We start from the raw sequence: 15,530 nt of genomic DNA, 5'->3' as shown, positions 1-15,530 counted from the left end.
CCCCAGAAACAAGCTGGGCTACCATGAAACCCTACCAGCCAGGGCCAAAACCGACTCTTTGTAAAACATTTAAAGGAAAACAAGTCTCAGAACCAGTAACTGCCTGTGACTAGAACTCCCAATAGCCTGGCATAATCCCTGAGCCACAGTGCAGCAGCAGCCCAGGAGGGAGAGCACCCAAACTCCCACTGGTCGAGGCCCCTTGGCATAGCCCCAAGACGATGAAAGCTCCAGTGCAGCAAGTCGCCCACAAAAATTTGCTCTGAAAGATTTATTTGATTTTTATTGGAAAGGCAGACTTAACAAAGGAGAAACAGAAAGAGTTTCTGTCTGCCGGTTCACTCCCTAAGTGGCTGAAATGGCTGGAGCTGATCTGATCTGAAGTGAGGAGCTTCTTACAGATCTCCTAGGTGCTTGCAGGGTCCCAAGGCTTTGGGCCATCCTCTATTGCCTTTCCTGGCCATAAGCCGGGAGTTAGATGGGAAGTGGAGCAGCTGCAACACGAACTGGTGCTGGTGCTTGAAGGTGGAGGATTTGCCAATTAAGCCATCATGCCAGCTCCTAAGTTTTTCCCTTTGTCCCTCCCTGTCAACTGGACAACATAACAAGCCTGAGACATCACTTTTCAGTACATAAAAATACTCCATGAGGAAGGCAAGATGGCGTGTTAAGATAGGGTGTAGACACGTTTGAGATGTTGGAGAATCAGACAAAGAGCAGATTACAGGAAAAGGCAGAGTTCAGGCAGCTGGCAGAGGGGTACCTGGAGATCCCCTGGACGTGCAGAGGAAACGGTAACAGTGGAGCGGTTTTGCAGTGAACAAAAAACGCACCAGCAGCCGGGAAATGGTGATCTGAACACCAGTGATAGCCAGGGATCCAGAGACGGGTGTAGCTTGGCTCCTGTGACAGCCAGGTGGGAGCTTGGGTTTGCGTAGAGAGCTCAGGAGGCAAATGCAGTCCGAGATCTGCCAATCCAGCTCTATAGTTTGGCCCAGCAATGAGCGGAGAAAGAGAGGCAGATTTCACAGGGCAGACCAGTGGCACGATGGGACTGACAGCTCAGAGATTGGGTGCCATCTTATGATTTGAGAAAACAGGGGGGCAATGAGTGCAGAGTTGAGGGGACGGCCCAGAATGGGTTCATTTCTGACTGCTAGCATGGAGCTGATCCCATGGGGAGGGCAGTGCCAGCTTTGTGTCCTGCAGGGTCTGTGTGGTCCCCAGATGTGAAAATCAGCAGCTCTGATGCTCTAGCAGTGCCCTGTCAGGTACCATCTTGTGTAGTGGGGCAGAGTGCAGATTACAAGGGAGGGCCTATAGTGGGCTTATTTCTAGCTAATCAAATAAAGCTGAGCCCACAGGGAAAGCAGCACCAGCCTCATATCCTGTAGGGTCTGTGTGGTTCCTGCATCTGACAGCCAACCGCTGTGGATCTATGTTGATGCCCTGCAGGGCGCCATCTTGCAGAGCGGGGCAAGAGCTCAGAGATTAGGAGAAGCAGTGGTAAAATGTACATGCACTAGGTGCAGCTTAGAAGTCATTTTCACAGGATCAGGCATTGTTAGACTGAAGGGAAGACAGCTGAGCTGCCCAAGAGCTAAGCTGGGAACAAAATTACTTCCAGCTTAGAACACTGCACAGACTCCCCAGAAAAAATAGTTCCACTGTGGCACTCTACAGACTCCACCCAAAATAACTCCAGGTGGCACTCAGACTTAATGGCTAGCACATGTGGACAAAATCAGCGCTGCTGACAAACCAGTTATTTATGACAGCTGGTGTCTTCCTAATTAGGGACACTAAACATAAAAACTGACCTGTAGACCTGTAGATGATATATCTTAGAAACCTGCATTAAGGAGAAGAATCTGCCAACCGGAATTGCAATGCCAAAAGTAAAAGAAGAGACAGAGGCACAGTGAATGTTACTGAAAACTCTCCTGCAAAGGAGCAAGGAGCAAAAGACTCTACCACCCTTATAGTTAACTGAGGAAGACAATGAAAACTATGGGGGACAAAGAATTCAGAGAACTCATTATCAAGCTTCTGACCAATAATGAGAAGCACATAATACAGGAGTTGAAGGAGTTTAAGGAATTGGTCACACAGGGAATAAATCAAAGGCAGATATTTCAGAAGTTAAGAATACAAAACAAATTAAAACGACAGTGGAGAGTCTCCAAGATTGAATGAATGAAGCAAAAGAAAAAAATCTCAGAATTTCTTGTCACCAGGAGAAACAAATAAAAAGCTTGAAGCAGAGCTGGGTCAAGCTAAAAAAAGTATCCAAGAATTAAGATACGATTAGCCCGGCGGCTGCCGAAGATGGTGGAGGGGCAGGTCCTGGTGCTGGATGGCCGTGGCCATCATGGCCAAGCAGGTGCTGCTGGGCCGCAAGGTGGTTGTTGTACGCTGCGAGGGCATCAACAGCTCTGGCAATTTCTACAGAAATAAGCTGAAGTATCTGGCCGTCCTGCGCAAGCGAATGAACACCAACCCCTCCCAGGGACCCTACCACTTCCGAGCCCCCAGCTGCATATTCTGGCGGACCATGCGAGGCATGCTCCCCCACAAGACCACGTGTGGTCGGGCCGCCCTGGAGCGCCTCAAGATATCTGATGACATTCCACCACCCTACGACAAGAAAAAGCAGATGGTGGTGCCTGCAGCCCTCAAGGTCACGAGGAAGTTTGCCTACCTGGGACGCCTGGCTCACGAGGTTGGCTGGAAGTACCAGGCGGTGACGGCCACACTGGAGAAGAGGAAGGAAAAGGCCAAGATGCATTACCGCAAGCAGCAGCAGCTCATGAAGCTACGGAAACAGGCCGAAAAGAATGTGGAGAAGAAGATCAACAAGTTCACAGAGGTCCTCAAGACCCACAGCCTCCTGCTCTGAGTCCAATAAAGACTTTGTTGCACACACACACACACACACAAAGATATGATTAAAAGGCCCAACATAAAAGTTATAGGAATTCCTGAAGGCGCAGAAAGAGAAGCTGGGATTAAAGGCGTATTCAATGAAATAATAAACGAAAACTTCCCTAATCTGGAGGAAGAATTGGGAAACAATACACAGGAGGGTCATAAAACTCCCAACAGAGCTGATCAAAAGTGAACTAAGACACATAATAATCAAGCTCTCCTCAGTCGAACATAAAGAAAAAATCCTAAAAGGTGCACATGACAAAAATCAAGTGACCTATAGAGGAACCCCAATTAAACTCACAGCTGACCTTTCAGAGGAAACACTACAGGCCAGAAGAGAATGGAGTGACATATTCCAGATTTGAAAAGGGAAAAATTTTCATCCCAGAATAATATATACTGCAAAGCTCTCCGTTGCCTTTGAAAATGAAATAAAATTCTTCCACAGTAAAGAAAAACCCCAAGAATTTGCCTCTTCTAAACGTGCCCTGTGACACTTCAAGATGTACTCATGAAAGAGAAAAGGAATACCAATTAACAAAATCAAAGGCAAATGTGGAAAATATCCCACTAAAAGGCTAAAAGACTACACCAAACAACAACCCATTGTTAAATTGACAGGACCAAACTGTCACCTCTCCATACTAACACTGAATGTAAACGGTTAAACTCATCAATCAAATGCCATAGATTAGAGGAATGAATCAAAAAACAAAGCCCATTGGGCCGGCGTGATAGCGTAGTGGTTAAAGTGTTTGTCTTGCACATCTGGGATTCCATGTGGGTGCCAGTTTTAATCCCAGCAGCTCCATTTCCCATCCAGATCCCTACTTGTAGCCTGGAAAAGCAGTGGAGCACAGCTCAAAGCCTTGGGACCCCTCACCCACGTGGGAGACTCAGAAGTAGTTCCTGGCTCCTGGCTTTGGAAGATCTTTCTCTCCCTCCTCCTTTCTGTATATCTGACTTTCCAATAAAAATAAATAAATAAATCTTAAAAACACATCTCACCAACAAAGATCAGAGAAAACTCAAAGTGAAAGGATGGAAAAAGATATTCCAAGCAAATTGTAAGTAAAAATGTGCAGGTATAGACATTCTTATATCAGATGATATAGACTTCGATATGAAAAACATTGAGATAAGGACACCACATGACCATCAAAGGATCCATTCAGCAAGAAGAAATCACCATAATAAATGTATATGTGCCAATTGCCAAGGCACCTAGCTATGTAAAACAAATATTAATGGATCTAAATGGAGAAATAGATTCCAATACAAAAATAGTGGGTGACCTCAATATCCCATTTAACATAAATGGACAGATCGATGAGATTGAAATTCAGCATACAACATAACTCACCCAAACTCTAGAGCTAATGGATTTAGTTGATATCTACCAAATCTTTCATTCTACAGAGAATACACTTTTTGTTTTCATCAGTACATGGAACCTTCTCTAGAACTATCCATGTTATAGACCACATAAGCTTCAGCAAATTTTTTAAAAATTAGAAATTATACCATGCATATTCTCAGACCATCATGGAGTGATGTTAGAGACCAAGAAGTCAAAACAACCAGGAAGACTTGCAAACACATGGAGATTGAACGATATGTTACTAAACGAGAGCTTCGAAACAACATATCATGATAAGAGGAAAGTTCATCTCAATTAGTGCTTATGTTAAGAAACTAAAAAAGCACCAAATAAATAGCTAACCTTACAGTTGAAGGAACTAGAAAGACAAAAGTAAAGCATCCCAAGATTAGTAGAAAAAAAGAAATAATCAAAGTAAGGGAGGGAATAGAACCAAGCGAATGGTACATAAGATCAATGAATCAACAAAATAGACTCCCCACTAGCTTGACCAATTTAAAAAAAAAAAAAAAGGAGGGAGAACATATGCATCAATAGCATCAGAGATGAGAAAGGAAATATAACAACAGATACCTTGGACATACAGAGAATCATTAGGAACTATTACAAGCAACTATATGTGAACAAATCAGAAGACCTAGAAGAGATGGATAGATTTTTGCATACATATAGCCACCAAATTGAATCAAGAAGCAATGAACAATTTAATAGACCAATAACATGGACTGAGAATGAATTTGATAATTACAGCCCTCCCAACAAACAAAAGTCCTGGATCAGATGGCTTCACTGCTAAATTCTACCAAACATTTCAAGAGGAACTTAGCAAAATCCTACACAAACTTTTGCAAACAACAGAATGGGAGGTAATTCTTGCAAACTCTATGAGGCCAATATCACTTTAATAACAAAGCCAGACACAGCAGAAAAAGAGAACTACGGACCGATATCCTTGATGAACATAGACGCAAAGATCCTCAACAAAATACTAGACAACAGGATCCAACATCAGGCAGATCATTCACCCAGACCAGGTGGGATTCATCCAAGGCATGCAGGGATGGTTCAACATTCTTAAAATAAATGTGAAACATCACATTAACAAACTGAAAAATAAAAACAATATGATCATCTCAATAGATGCAGAGAAGGCATCTGATAAAATCCAACAGCACTTTATGCTGAAAACCCTAAGCAACATAGGCATAAAAGGAACATAAAAGGGCCAAGTATGGTGGCCTAGTGGCTAAGGTCCTCACCTTGAACATGCCGGGATCCCATATGGGCACTAGTTCTAATCCTGGCAGCTCCACTTCCCATCCAGCTCTTTGCTTGTGGCCTGGCAAAGCAGTCAAGGCAGGCCCAAAGTTCTGGGACCCTGCACTGGTGTGGGAGACCCAGCAGAGGCTCCTGGCTTCAGATTGGCTCAGCTCCAGCTGTTGTAGCCGCTTGGGGAGTGAACCATTGGACAGAAGATCTTCCTCACTTTCTCTCCTCCTCTGTGTACATCTGACTTTGCAATAAAAAAAATATAAAGCTTAAAAAAATTATAGGAATACCAATCGGAAACGAGGAACTGAAATGATCTCTATTTGCAGATGACATGATTCTCTACATAGGAGAACCAAAAGACTCAGTCGAGAGACTATTGGAACTCATAAGAGACTTTGGCAGAGTAGTAGGATACAAAATTAATGAACACAAACCAATGGCACTAGTGCACACAAATAATTCCATGCCTGAGAAAGAAATTTTAAGTACAGTGACCTTTAAAACAGCAGAAAGGAATCTTAAATATCAAGAAATTTAGCTAGCCAAATATGTGGAAGATCTCTATGATGAAAACTATAAAACATTTTAAAAGGAAATAGAAGACAACATTGAAAAATGGAGAAACTTACCATGTTCCTGGACTGGCAGGATCAACGTCATCAAAATGACCATACTACCAACAGTACTTTATTTATATATTCAACGCAATCCCAATCAAAATCCCAACAACATTCCTTTCAGAAACAGAAAAGATGATACAAAGGTTCATCTGGAATCACAGAAGACCACGAATAGCCAAAGCTATCCTGAAAAATAAAAATTAAACTGAAGGAATCACAATTCCAGACCTTAAGACATACTACAGAGCAGTGGTGATCAAAATAATCCGTTACTGGTACAGAAACAGAGAAGATGATCAATGGAACAGAATAGAAACACCAGAGGGAGCCCACACATGTAGCCAACTATCTTTGACAAAACTGAAAACAATCTAGGTAAAAAGCCTGGTCTTCAAAAATGCTTGGGACAACTGGATAGCAGTGTGCAGAATTAAGACTGAGACCCGCACCTGTCACAGTATACAAAAATCAGCTCTAAATGGTTCAAGGACCTAAATCTACACCCAGAAACCATCAAACTATTAAAGGAAAACATAGGAAGCACACTCCAAGAAATAGTAATGGGGAAAGACTTCTTAGAAAAGACACCAAAAGCAAAGGCAATCAAAGTCAAACTGAACAAATGGAACTGCATCAAACTAAGAAACTTCTGTACAGCAAAGGAAACAACAAAGTGAAGACGCAACCAACAGAATGGGAGAAAATTTTTGCATACTGCACAAGTGATAGGGGACAGGTGCGGGTCCAGGATTTGCACAGAGCTTCAGAAACCCAGGAACAGTAAAACAAACAAAAAACCCTGTGAAAAAAATGGGCAAAGGAAACGAACATTTTTCACAAGAACAGATTCAAATGGCTAACAGACAGGAAAAAGTGCTCAAGCTCCTTGTCAGGGAGGCACAAATGAAAACCACACTGAGGTACCACTTAACTCCAGGGAGACTGGCCTACATTCAGAACTCTACTAACAACACCTGCTGGCTTGGATGTGAGGAGAATGGTACCCTTCTTCACTGCTGGGGGGAGTGTAGGCTAGTACAACCACTGTGGAAATCAGTGTGGAGAGTGCTTGGAGAATCGGAAATAAATCTGCCATATGACCCAGCTATCCCACTGCTAGGAATATGAAATGAAATCTGCACATGAGAAGGGGATCTGCAAGCCTATATTTACAGCAGCATAAATCTATAATAGCAAAGACGTGGAAACAATCCAGATGTGCGTCCAAAGAAGAGTGATTAAAGAAACTGGTACATCTACTCTATGGAATATTACTCAGCCATTAAAAAGAATGAAATTATACCACTTGCAACTAGATGATTCCAACGAGAGATCATTACGCTCAGTGAAATGAGTCAATCCAAAACCGACAAAGTCCAAATGTTCTAATATAAGGAAACCATCATGCAAACTGCTTCTATGTTTTCCTTTCGTTACTCATGTGCTGGTTACTCAGTGGTGCGTTTTTTTCAACTCCATGGTGCTGTAATTCTGTTGTTGTTAACTTCATACCTGTTGTTGGTCTTATTTTGTGGCTTCTCATTTAAGGGAATGTATAGTGATGGAGTAATACAGACTACCACACGCAGATGTGAAGATAGAATGTAATATACATCCCTACTTCCAAATCAAAGATGGACTCCCAATGAAATTGTTGGACATATCTAGACAATGGGATGCTGGATTGTCTGACGCTGTCTGTACCAGATGCGTCAGAGCATAATTAAACAGACTAATGGAATTATGACTTCTAATAAAGGTCTATACTATTGTAACAATATGGGGGAATCAGTGGGAAGATGGGAATTTGGCGGGGGGGATATCAGACTACGGAATTGCACCATAAAATTCAAAATAAAAATTCACCCGACAACCCAGCAGTATTCAAATTCACCTGCATCTTCAAACATAAACAACCCCGTTATTATGGAAGATCTACACACACAGAGATCAGAACAAGCTCAATCACCAAAGCCAGAGCCTGCTTATTTTCTGGCTAGCCTAAGAAACACATATTTTTTTCCTTAAACACTTCTCTAAAACATAAAAGCTCTTTAAAAAATAGCCACAACATCATTACTACACATTAAAAAAAAAAATCGGGTCTGGTGCCGTGGCCTAGCAGCTAAACTCCTTGCTTTGAATGCGCCAGCATCCCATATGGGTGCCGGTTCTAATCCCGGCAGCTCCACTTCCTATCCAGCTCCCTGCTTGTGGCCTGGGAAGGCAGTGGAGGACGGCCCAAAGCCTTGGGACCCTGCACCCATGTAGGAGACCTGGAGGAAGTTCCTGGCTCCTGGCTTCAGATCAGTGCAGCACCGGCTGTTGTGGTCACTTGGGGAGTGAATCATCGGACAGAAGATCTTCCTCTCTGTCTCTCCTCCTCTCTGTATATCTTTGTGATAAAAATAAATAAATCTTAAAAAAAAAAAGAGGGAGGATGTTTAGTCTAACAGTTAACTTCTGGGTTTGAGAACCAGTTCAGCCCCATCTTCAGCTTCTTGATAGTGCAAACCCTGGGAAGAGTGCCGATGGCTATAGTAGCTGGGTTCCTACGACCCACAAGGGAAACTCAGGTGAAGGCAGCTACTGGCTCTGGTCCCAGTCTAGCCTTGCTTACTGCAAGCATCTGGGCAATGAGCCAGTTGATACGAGCTCTGTCACTTTCCCCCTCTAACAAACAAATAGCAAGTATAAATTGAAAGATAAAAAAATTAGAAACGGGCCCGGCGGCGTGGCCTAGAGGCTAAAGTCCTTGCCTTGAACACGCCAGGATCCCATATGGGAGCTGGTTCTAATCCCGGCAGCTCCACTTCCCATCCAGCTTCCTGCTTGTGGCCTGGGAAAGCGGTTGAGGACGGCCCAAAGCTTTGGCACCCTGCACCCACGTGGGAGACCCGGAAGAAGTTCCTGGCTCCTGGCTTCGGATCAGCATAGCATTGGCTGTTGTGCTTACTTGGGGAGTGAATCATCAGACAGAAGATCTTCCTCTCTGTCTCTCCTCCTCCTCTCAGTATATTTGACTTTACAATAAATAAATAAATCTTCAAAAAATAAAATCAGGAACATGCCAGATGAGTGGTGACCTCAGGCTGAAGTGAATGGGAAGTTGGCTGACGATGGCCAAGACATGTATGATTTCCCTTTGGCATGAGGAAAACGTTCCACACTTGGGTTTGGCATGGTGAGCTAGTGGTCCTCGCCTTGAATGCACCAAGATCCCATATGGGCGCCAGTTCTAATCCCGGCAGCTCCACTTCCCATCCAGCTCCCTGCTTGTGGCCTGGGAAAGCAGCAGAGTACAACCCAAAGCCTTGGGACCCTGCACCCACATGGGAGACCTGGAAGAAGTTCCAAGTTCCTGGCTTTGGATCGGCTCAACTCTGGCCACTGCAGCCACCTGAGGAGTGAACCAGCAGATGGAAGATCTTTCTGTCTCTCCTTCTCTCTGTGAATTTGATCTGCCTTTCCAATTAAAAAATAAATTAATCAATAAAAAAGTTTCTCACATGGGAAGCAAGAACTCAATCACATGAGCCATCCCCACTGCCTGCCAGGGTCTGCAAACAGTAGAGAGCTGGAGCCAGGAGCCAGAACTCCAGGAGCTGCAGTCAGGTGATCCAGTGTGGACTCGCGCATCCCATACTTTCCATCTTTTAATCCCCAGCCTATTCTACCCTTTAGCACAGTGGACAGCCATAACCGTTTGCATATTTAGCTGCATGTGCTCACAGGCAAAGTACTTAACATGTAGAACAGTGTTGGTTCCTCATTTAGGAGTGGGTGGAAGGTGAGGGCAGGTTGGAGAGGCGAAGTTACAACTACTGCCTAAGGTGGCTGTGAAGCACTTCACAACCATGAACTGGGCATCTGCTAACTTCTCACTGTCTGGATTACCCTCTCCCTTCACTTCTCAGTGTTTCCACACATGGTTCTCTGGCACACTCACCCAGGCCACTGGCTGGATTCTTTTCCAGCTGCACCCCCTTCACAGGGCACTGAGCAACTCCTGTCTTCTCTGAAGGGTTTCCTCCCTCAACATCCACACATTCTCTCTGGATCTGCTTTTACCTCCAAGGTCATTCCTGGCAGGCTGTCCTTTCACAGACAGGTTCCTTTCAGGATGGCAGGGTCACTTCCCCAGGACATCTCTCTGCACACCCGGGGACAATGTGGCACAGGGCAGGATACAAGCATCCACTGGCTATAATTTCCTAAATTGTGATCTCTCACGCTCAACGTACACACTCAGCTGTTAACTGGTCTCTTGGCCTTCGAGCCAGAGGAGCATACTACAACCTGCCTCTTGCTCTCATTCTCCTCAGTGCAGGCCTGGCTCAGTCCTTGACCTCTTGGGTGACTGTCCCTTTCTTACAAACTCCTTATTATCTCACTGAACTTTCAAGATCCACTGGGAGCTGTTTGAACCAGCCACTCTCTGGGCCCTGGGGAAACAGCAGGAAGCAACATAGGCAGAACTCTGCCCCCCAGGGCCAGCAGCAAAGTACTTTCTAGACAGCACCAAGAGGAAGTTTGTGGGGCTTCTAATTTTAAATGACACTCGTGCAAGGCCTCTGAGGGTGAAGTGTGCTCTCGAACCTTAGGAGACCAGAGGGAGCCATGCTAACACTGCTGGAAGACCCAGGCTGAGACAACAACACACAGGTCTGGGCAAGAGCCTGGTGGGAGCTGATCATCAGTGAGGTGGCCGATGGCTGGAACACAGCAGGCAGGGAAGAGTGTGAAGATACAGTGACAGAGGAAAGACAGATGGGAGGGACAAATGTGACAGACTGCAACTTGAGTGAGTAGGGAAGTGTGTGCAGGCATCTGAGTGGAGGGACAAGATCAACAGGGACAGAGAGCAGACTGGAAGAGGGCAGCCACCAACAGGAACAAGGAGGAGGCAGCAATCCAGGTCAAAGAAATGAGGACTTGGACCAGAAAGTGGTAGAGCTGATGAGATGGTACTACATTCTATAGCTGAAAAGCGGCAGGGGAAGTTAGACGGCAGGGTTGGCAGGGTGTCTGCGAGGGGAGTGTTCCGAGCAGCTCATGTGGTTAGGGCAGAGTGAGATTCAACAGGCAGCAGTAGGGGCCACATCCATCTGCCTGAAGGGGCACTGTGTTAGGAGAGGTAGGCAGAGAGGTGGTTCTGTTCATCCAGAAAACTCTGCAAGCAACAACATGCAACAGTACAGCATGCAGGGCCTACCAAGTCCCACTCCATGTCCAGAGGGGCTGCAGTTTGCCATAGCTCTCTACCGTGACACCTAAAACCATACCACACATGTGGCTTACCTCTGGTGTTTGTCTGCCAGCTCAGGCACAGGGAACACCCTCATTCACCTCTATCCTTCCAGCACCAGACTTGATTAACTAACAGGAAACTGACCCCCTACATTCAGCCTCTGCTCAGCCACTTCCCCACTGACTGACTTTCAGGATGTGTTCAGCAATAAGCTGGTTCCCAAGTAGAATAGCTGGGACTTAAATCAAACACTCCAATACAGGATGTGGCATCCTAAGTGGCAACTGAACCGGTGCTAGATATCTACCTTGGCAGTCATTCACTAAGCACTGTTCCAGGCAGAACCACCTTGCAATGCAGACACTGTTGCCTCCATTTCACAAAGAAGAAAACCAAGCTTAGTGAGAGCAAGTAGAGGCAAGAGCAGACAGTAAAGGCACGTGTGGTTCACGTCTCAGCACGTGTTTGTGAATACGCAGTGACAGCCAATTAGGTCTTATTCCCCCTCTCCCCCAAAAACTGTATTTAATCATTTGAAAAGCAGAGTCACAGAGAGAGAGAGAGAGGGAACTTTTCCATTTGTTGGTGTATTCTCTACACAGCTGCCACAGCCAAGGCTGTGTCAGGCTGAATCCATCCAGGCCTCTCACATGGGGACAGGGGCCCAAGCACTAACTCCACCTCCTGCTGCTTTCCCAGGCCCATCAGCTGGGAGCAGGATTCCCAGCAGGGATGCTCCTCAGCTTCATGGTTCCAGGTGGGCAGACTGGCACAGTGGGTACCGTGACTCAAAAAGGCTGCACATATGTACCCAAGTTGTACCATAAAACCCAGGAAATGATTTGTAAACATTCTTTAACTAAAAAAGTTAACCAAAAGTCAACGACCAAAGTGCAGAAGGGCTATACTCATTTGGGCTAAAAGGGGCACTCAGAGGCAAGCTGTGAGGGAGACTCCCACGCAGCAGTCTGGCACCCACAGGACACCTGAGAGGAATCTCCACAGGGACTGTGCTCTGCGCCCTTGTGGACTGAGTACTGCATCACTCAGCTGCCTGGCCAAAGCCACCACTGGTGCCTACAAGACTATATCCAACTCCTCAGCACTCCCTAGCATGGCAGGGGTTCTCCTGAGAGTTCAGTCAGCTGCCACACCCCTGCTGGGAGGCTGGGACTGTGTTCCAGTTGTTACACCCAGGTTCAGTCCTGCTGACCAGCACACCAGGAGACAGCCGTTACGAACCCAGCATGGGAGGCCCTGTGACCCTGGGGAGACTCAGAGGGAGCTTTGCCTCCTGGCTTCAGCCTGGCACAGCCCTGCTGACCTGCACACCATGAGGCAACAGGCAGGACTCCAGCATGGGAGGCCCTGTGACCTTGGGGAGACCCAAAAGGATTTTTAAGCTCCTGGTTCCAGCCTAGCGCAGCCTTGGTTATTGTAAGCATGTGGTGCGAACCTACAGATGGAAGATCTCTTTCAAATGAAAACATCCTGTCTATTTTTCCATGTCGGCATCTCTGGAGCCTAGTCTCTTCCTCTGGCTCCACAGTCCTCTGCATTTTATTGTCCCTTTTATCATGTTTGAACATACGTACATGGTAAGTCTCCTTACTCCTTAATTGGTCTCCTTACTGCCAGCCCTTCTCTACCCATCCTCATTTATTCTGTCCTCCACACCACTGCAAAGACAGTAGCTAATAAACAAATTAATCACCATCATTACTTAAATCTTTTATGTGACTCTCCACAGAACATGGGATCAAGTGCTAGTTCCTTGTTGTGGGATTTTATGGTTGGTTTTTGGTCAACTTGAATAGGTCGCAGGATGCCCAGATCTTTGTTTGGCTCATTGTGACTCTAAGAAAATCTGTGAGGGGTCCCTGAATAAATTAAAAACTGAACAGTCCTGCCAGATCCGAATGGATTTCCTAAGACACTGGGGACCTGAACAGAACAGACAAACTAGAATCTGCCCACCTAGAGCTGGGAGCTGCATGGGGACCACACCACAGCCCCTCCAGCTTGACAACTGTAGACTAGGGACTCATCACTCTGGAGAACCACAGTTGCCACTTCCTTGAATGTAATCAAGAACATACATGGGAATTTCTGGAGCTGTCCCCTGGAATCCACAGACTGCTTCAGGACTGGCACAGATAACAAAATCCTCAGATGCTTGAGTTGGGGGATGACGTTATGGCAGGTCACATTAACCCACCATATGAGATAACATTTGTTCAAGTCTGGCTGCTCCACTTTGGATCCAGTGCCCTGTTAATCACCCCGGGAAAGCAATGGAAGACATTCCAAGCATCTGGGTACCTGCCAGCCACATGGGAGAGACCTGGATGGAGTTCCAGCCTCCTGGCTTCAAGTCTTGCCCATTCCTGGCAATTGTGGCCATTTGGAGAATGAATCAACAAACAGAAGATCTCTGTTTTTCCCCCTTTTAACTCTACCTCTCAAATAAACAAAATAAATCTTAAACCAAAACAGAAAAGTGCTATATTTGCATAGAACCCATGCATAACCTCTCATATTTTAAAATCTCACCCTAGATAACCTACAATACCTAAGTAGTTATACTGTATTGTGTAGGGAACATTGAATAGGCAAATAAACAAACAACACAAAAAACAACCAACAAGTCTATTATACATGTTTAATACAGGTGCAACTTTTTCCCCCAGGTACTTCTACCCTGTAGTTAGCTGACTCATGGATGCACACTGAGCCAACTGGGGGTGTATACACTCCACTGGTTGTTTCCCAGGAGAATTTTTACACATTATCAGGGCTTTTATGCTTTGGAATGCTTAACTCTTCAGGTTTATTATTTATCTCACACTAGAATTTCCATTTTGTATGCAAAAAGTGCCTTGCATACATACACAAGTAATAATATAAAATGTAGTAACAGTGTAAAATGTAATAACACCACACCTCCAGTAGTCAAGTTAACAAACAATGGCCTCAGCAACTTAGAGCTTTGGCATTCAAAACATGGCTCTAGGACCAGCAGAACTGGCGACACCCTGAAGGTTAAACATGTCAGTCTCAGCCTCCCTACCTCGCTTAAAGTCTGTATGTTAGTAATATGCTAGGCAAACACACACACACACACACACACACACCAATATAATTTGACAAGCCTCCTTAAAATCTCTGATTTTGGGCCAGCATAGTAACCTAGTAGTCAGTCTTCACTTTTGCATGCTCCAGGATCCCATATTAGCACCAGTTTGTGTCCTTGCTGCTCTACTTTCCATCCAGCTCCCTGCCTGTGGCCTGGGAAAGCAGCAGGGGACAGCCCAAACTCTTGGGATTCTGCACCTACGTGGGAGACCCAGAAGAAGCTCTTGGCTTCTTGCTTTGGATCAGCTTAGTTGTGGCCACTTGGGGAGTGAACCAGCAGAAAGATCTTTCTCTCTGTATATCTGCCTTTCCAATTAAAATGAATAAATCTTAAAAAACAAGTCCCTAATCCCTTCTCTGTACTTCTCCCAGACTTAACCAAGAAGTTGATTTTATCTTAACGGCTTCACTACTTTACCACATTTTATCTAAGATTTTTATTAACTTTTATTGGAAAGGCAGACACACAGGAGACAGAGAAAGCTTCTGTCCTCTGGTTTGCTCCCTAAGTGTCCACAACAGATGGAGCTGAGCCAATCTGAAGCCAGGAACCATGAGCTTCTTCCAGGTCTTCCACACAGGTGCAGGTATCCCAAGGCATTGGGCTGTCTGCCTGCTTTCCCAGGCCACAAACCGGGAGCTGGATCCCATGTGGGATCCCTGTGCACACAAGACAAGGACTCCAGCCACTAGGCTACCACGTGGAGCCCAGCATAACCTTAAAAAAACATATTTACAGAGAGAAGCAGAGACAGAGACAAAGATCTTTCATCCACTGGTTTATCCTCAAAATGGCCACGATAGCCAGAACTGAGCTGATCCAAAGCCAGGAGCCAGGAGCTTCTTCCCTGTGGGTATAGGGTCCCAAGGCTTTGTGCCACCCTCTGTTGCTTTCTCAGGGCACAAAGAGAGTTGGATGCGAACTGCAGCAGCCGGGACA

At 45.4% G+C, this 15,530-nt stretch overlaps 2 protein-coding genes and 1 pseudogene across 2 annotated transcripts in view; 2 read left to right on the top strand and 1 right to left on the bottom strand.

Moving 5' to 3' along the window:
- LOC121164484 (MRN complex-interacting protein-like) overlaps nucleotides 1-15,530 on the top strand; it is an 813,414-nt gene that overhangs the window by 89,982 nt on the left and 707,902 nt on the right. The window lies entirely within an intron of this gene.
- The window catches only part of LOC121164332 (mastermind-like protein 1), a 45,874-nt gene that overhangs the window by 17,595 nt on the left and 12,749 nt on the right, over nucleotides 1-15,530 (bottom strand). The gene's annotated exons all lie outside the window — the stretch shown is intronic.
- Nucleotides 2,329-2,912, top strand: LOC121164513 (annotated as a pseudogene).

The sequence above is a fragment of the Ochotona curzoniae genome, unplaced genomic scaffold (genome assembly GCF_017591425.1).
Source record: "Ochotona curzoniae isolate NIBS_2020 unplaced genomic scaffold, NIBS_Ocur_1.0 contig_1031, whole genome shotgun sequence".
Lineage (NCBI taxonomy): Eukaryota > Metazoa > Chordata > Mammalia > Lagomorpha > Ochotonidae > Ochotona > Ochotona curzoniae.
This window is presented reverse-complemented; position numbering and strand designations above follow the sequence as displayed.